The following is a 6,305-nucleotide window of genomic DNA, read 5'->3' as shown; positions in this document are numbered from 1 at the left end:
TGTGTCCGTCAGTGCTGTCCTGACGCGGGAAGCGGAAAGCCAGCAGCTATTAATCTACTATGTCAGTAAGTCTCTGCTAGACGCGGAGACCAGGTATTCTTCATTAGAGAAGCTCATTTTAGCCATAGTCGTAGCTGTTAAAAAGCTTAGGCACTATTTTGAAACACATACTGTTGTCGTTATGACTAATTATCCTATCAAGTCTGTCTTGCGACACCCAGAATTGACAGGACGCATGAGCAAGTGGGCAATAGCACTCAGTGCGTACGATATCCAGTTTCATCCAAGAACCGCTATCAAGTCACAAGCTTTGGCAGATTTTGTGGCAGACTTTAGCCCAGAGCTAGAAAAGCTTGCGACGACGAAGTCGCAAAGATTAATCAAGCAAACGACGACTCTTGGATACTGTTTGTTGATGGATCTTCTAATTTTCGTGGTGCAGGTCTAGGCATTGTGCTAAAGTCGCCACAAGGGGCATGATAGTACTAGCCATTTGCTATGAATTTAGAGCGACGAATAACGAAGCCGAGTACGAGGCGCTCATAGTCGGAATGACGTTAGCAGAGGACATGGGAGCAGAAAGCATTGAAAGTCTTCAGCGATTCACTGCTGATAGTCAGCCAAGTCAAGGGCGAATTCGCGCAAAAGACTCTAAAATGGCCATGTATTTAGAAATAGCTCGAGTAAAAGTAAAGTGTTTAATTCATTTGACATTTTGCAGATACCTAGGGACCAGAATACGCAAGCAGATGCATTGGCCAATCTCGGATCTTCTTTAAGGGACGTTTCGTTTACGTCCGTCCCTATTGTTCATTTGACAAATCCTGCTATCGCTAGGAGCATTGGGGATGCTGTCACAACGACGGTTGAACAGCTTCGAGACAACCATGAAGTCGTCAGTAACATCGACAATCTCGCATCTGAGTGTAACCCTGATGCTGAGGAAGTAAGTATCAGTTGGACAAAACCACTTCTGCTGACGATGTACTCCAACAGATAAGGCGGAAGCACGCAGAATTCGATTCAAGGCGTCGCGATACGTACTCATTCAAGGAGTACTGTTCAAAAAATCTGTTGCGGGCCCCTACCTGCGCTGTTTGGAGAAGGATCAGTGGGGGCAAGTCCTGAAGGACATGCATGAAGACACTTGTGGAAATCACTCAGGAGGACGCAGCTTATCCAACAGAGTATTGCGCATGGGCTATTATTGGCCAACAATGAGGAAGGACGCAATAAGGTATGTCCCCAAATGCGATTAATTGTCAACGACATGCAGGTAAGACGCACAAACCCTGTGAACTTTTGCATCCTACTCTAACACCTTGGCCTTTCATGAAGTGGGGCATGGACATAGTTGGCAAATTACCTCCAGCCCCAGGTCCGAAGGTCTTTATGTTGGCACTAACTGACTACTTTTGTAAGTGGATTGAAGCAGGTTCTTTTCAACAGGTACGCGATAAGGAAGTGATTTCTTTTATATACACTAACATCATTTGCAGGTTTGGTGTTCCGTCCGAGATAGTGTGCGACAACGGGTCGCAGTTCATTAGCAACGAGAAAAGACGTTTTTGCAATGAATGGGGCATAGCGTTGCTAACGTCAACACCAAGATACCCGCCAATGGACAGGCTGAGTCCAGTAACAAGACGATCATTGATTCTTTGAAGAAGCGACTCGCAGCCAAGAAAGGTAAATGGGCGGAGGCGTTGCCTTCCATCTTATGGGCTAATCGCACGAAGTGCTCATGAAAACATCGTTCTTACGAGTCTATGGTTGTGAGGCGGTCCTGCCTTCAGAGGTGAGCATCCCAACTGCGAGATGTAGCCTAGCGACGGAGCGATAAAACCACGATGAACTGATAAACGACCTAGATACCATTGAGGAGTTGCGCGACGCAACATTGGTACGCATGGCGGCCCAACAGCAAATAGTAGCGAGGAGCTTTAATAAAAACGTCCAAGGCAAATCCTTCGTCGAAGGAAATTATTCCAGAACACACAAGAGGCTAACGCTGGTAAGATAGGATAGAAGTGGGAAGGACCATATCAAATTAGTAAAGTGATAGGCAACGGAGCCTACCAATTGGTCCGACGTGACGGAAGCTCCGTGCCACGTTGCTGGAATGCCACACACCTCAAACGATACTACTTTTAAGCTAAGTGATCAGCTTTGTTTTCCCAGTCGTAAATATATATATATAGGGAGATATAGATAGATGGTAATGCTATTATATCTTTGTCGCTAGTTGCTAGCGACCATAGTGTTCTCTCACTAGGTATTGTTGAATTGCAGGCAAGTTGTTCCCGTCCAACTTGTTAACGTCCCGACGATTTTCACAAGACATCAGGCAGATTTGCATTTTGCTACCATGTAAAGTCTTTTGGTCCACTATTGCCTCAGCTGACGTTATGACAGGGGCACAGTCATTTTAAAGCTATAACTGCTGACGACATTTCGTCTATCCCTCTGACAAACACACGTAAGTTTTTATGTATTTCCTATATGTATTCTAAAGTCGTTTAGTCCAAACGATACGTCTGAACGACCAATGATGGCTTTTACTAAGTCCAAACATTACGTCTGAAACGCAAAGATGGCTTACTGAGCGCCTGACCATCCTCTAGAAACGTCAGAATAACGACCGAGACACATACATGAGATTAAAGCAAGGACAAAGATTAAGATCAATTTTGCTAAAGTCCAAAAGCATCAACGTAATGGTCACCCCCGTAGGTGACCCAAAAAGTTTAAAACGATAAATAGTTATGGTCACCCCCATGGGTGACCCAAAAGTACAGTACAAACAGTCACTCTTTCGAGACCTATAACAAAAGTTTGATTAATGTTTAAGTAAGAGGGGGATGATATAAAGGGCCTAGGAACTAAACGGCAAGGACCTCCTCACCTTCCTTCTCCTCAGAAGCTTCAATTGGTGAGACAGTAGTTGGAGCCTCCTTCTCAGTTTCGGGGTCAGGGGGTACATCCGACGCTATGAACCCAGCACAAGACGGGGCATTTTCATCAACTTTTGATGAAGAGTCCGCCGTCGCAACCAAGTCCTCTTCGTCCATCAGATCCTTCATTGACCCATGAACTGGAGGTATAGGTCAATGTCCTTCTGTGGCGTCCACGACGCCGTCTTCTTCATTAGAAACTGGTACATCAGCTTAGCCCTGACCCTAGTTGTCACTTCAGCCTCGAGCATGTCCAGCTCGTTCTTCTGTGCGTCAACGCTCGCCTGGAGCGTCGTGATTTCATGACGAGAAGATTCCTCCAACTTAGTCGCCCTCTGCCTTATCTCTTCCAGCTCCTCCCCATTCTTCGCTAAAGCTTTTTTCATGTCCTCCATGGCCTTCTTGCAAGACTCCACCTCATCGCTTTTGGATTTCGCGTCCAATTCAGCCTTCTCCATTCTCTGCTTCATGGTCAGGTGACCCTTCAGCAGAGAGAGATCTCCTCTTAGCTATTAGGAGATGTTGAGAAGACTGCATAAAAAAGACATGATACGCGTCACTTAGAGAGTCAAAAGTTATTGTCATAATGAGCATAGTGTATGAAAAGAAAATCGAGGGTCTATACCTGAAATAGGAGTTCTAGCCCGTCTGACATCATGCAAAGAAGAGTATGGTCCTTGATCCTCTCCGTTGCGCTAGGAAAAAGGAACATGTCAGCCTCAGGCCATATGGACCTCTCCAACGACATGAAGTCGTTGGGGACGGTCACAGTATAGGAAGGACCGCTTTTGTCTGGGGGAGCTAGGAAGTCAGTTTTGCGCGTCTTAGACGCGACATCATGCTCGTCGTCCAAGTGAACGACAATCGTTGTATCCTTCTTGGATGACGCTAATGCAGCGTCAGTAGAGGACTCCCTCTTACGCTTGCGCAACATCTCAGCCAGCGCTTGCCCGTCCAGACTCCCCCTAGGACGCGATTGAGATGAACCTGTCCGGAAGTGTTTGATTCATTAGTATAAAACCTTCCCTGGTAAAGTCCTACCCAAGAGTAAAAAAAAGAGAGAAAAGACGAATTCAAATTAAATAGACTAACCAGAAGCCATAGATGAACAACTGTCTTGAGAAGCAAAAAGAACCCGTCTGAATTGCCTGTCCTCCTCCAATACCTTCAGAAACTTGTCACAGAGACTCTGAAACTCTTCGTGATGCGACATCAGTTTTGGGTTAAAACCTGCAGTAGAAACGATGTAAGAGTGGTGTTAACGACATGGCACGAACATAAAAATACTGAAAATAAACACCTTCGGTATTCCAGTCGCCAACCAGAGACGTCCCAGCTTCCCCTAGTGACGACCTCTACACAAACACAAACCTGTTTTTCCGACCTCTGTCATTCGATTGTATTCCCCCGACCAGAGGCTCTAACCTCACCTTTGCATGTAGGGCTATCTATTTTTCGCTTTAACCCTAATCTCATAGTGTAACAGTAAGTCGTTGAGGATGAAGGCTTCTTCCCACGATGCCGTCACCCCGTCGATGATGCTCAGGATCCTCCAGACTTGGGGCATACTTTGTCCTGGGCTGATTTGGTAAATTTGCATCAGATCCCTTGCCAGGGGGGTGAAGGGAAGTCTAAGACCTATTTTGAAAGGGTATTCGTAGAGCACTACCCATTTTTGGGGACACGACTCTGGTGGTTCGTCAGGCTCAGCGTTCTAATGACGTACTCTCAGGCAAATTCCCTAAGTCTAAAAACCTTAAAAGATCCTCTTCTGACATCTATGACAGTTCATCCTCATTTTATACCCTTGCTTCTACATCTGTCTCTTTTCCTTTCGATTTTTCTTGGTTCTTTGAAAAGTCCTAATGCTACGTCTGCTAGGTGCCATGAGAACAGTAGAAGAAGAGAAAGTAGAACGAATCAAAGGAAAAAAACGAGAGAAAAAGTGCGAAATTACCTGGTGTCAGCGATCGGTTTTCTGATGGAGAGAATAGTGGAAGTTATGGAAGTTGCCTTACTTAAAGAGAGATAAAAATTTGATGGAGTTGGAGTAAAAGTTGGGATTTCTAAACCGCCAAGTTATTTATGCCAACAGTGAGTAATCATGACAATCGTGCAACGGTTATAATTAAAACGGCTATTTAAAAAGAAAACTACCTTTTGTATTTTGAGACTCTTGGACTACCAAAAATAACCGCTCAAACAGATCTCCTTTCCTTCCTTGCGTCTCTTTGGAAGTTTCTTTTTTCTATAATTGACAAGGGCGAGATTTTTTGTGATTTGTGATATCTTAATGACTTGGACACAATTTCATTTGATTTATTGATTTTTTAACAATTGTCTCATGGGCTTTATGCCACCCCGATTCAACAATTGGGGGCAAACTGTTATGGCTGAATTTTTTGACAGGGTGACACTGACGCGACGACTCGATGACATGATGCCATCTGACATGATGACGAAGTAAATGCGAACCGAGGACATAGCGAAGGACGCAAGATTGAGAGCAGAGCATTAAGTGGTAACGGTCTAGCTAAATAAGGAAGGAGTGTTATGAGCCATAACTTCAGCCGTTAAAGGGGACAAATCAGACGTTGGGGCGTAAGCATAAAAGATCTCCCATGATTGAAGCGCGAAGTTAATGTAATAATTAGTGAATTCATTTTTGTATTCGTTGAGAAAAAGCCAAGGAAAAAAGAAGGCATATAAAAGGGAGATAGAGGTCATTGACATGTTTTTTACGCAACATTGTTGGAAGAACACTAGAGAGAACTTAGCACTCTTGTAACGACAGTCAGTCACTAAGAAAGATAGTGAACTATATTAGTTTGGTGAATCTCCAACCACCCGCGGTTTTTTACCCACCTTCATTAGGGTTTTCCGCGTCACTACTTTTGTGTGTTCATCCCCTTTGATCCCCTTTGCATTCTTTTGTCGCGTTGTCTTTAACATCATCTGGTTAACACGTCCCACAACTTTAATTTCGTCGTAAGTGATAAATTTTAGCATAAAAAGATACAAGCTTTATAAAGATTATATATGTATATATATATATTCATATATATTAAAAACCTGATGCGGTTACGGAGAAAACCGCATCAGATTGTTCCCACCAGAGGTCCAAAACCTTGGCGCCAAGACCAAAATCTGAAGCGGTTTATGGGGAAACCCGCACCAAATTTTAAGCTAATCTAATGCGATTTTCCCCATAAACCGCATCAGATTATGGTTTTCTGATGCAGTGTTGGACTGCATCAGAATGTGTTATACATCTGCTGCGAGCCAACCTGATGCGGACCAAAACCGCATCTGAAAGGCCAGTTGTGACTGCATCAGGTGGGGTTTTTTTCA

This window comes from Beta vulgaris, chromosome 7 (genome assembly GCF_026745355.1).
Source record: "Beta vulgaris subsp. vulgaris cultivar EL10 chromosome 7, EL10.2, whole genome shotgun sequence".
Lineage (NCBI taxonomy): Eukaryota > Viridiplantae > Streptophyta > Magnoliopsida > Caryophyllales > Amaranthaceae > Beta > Beta vulgaris.
Note: the sequence above shows the minus strand (reverse complement) of the source record.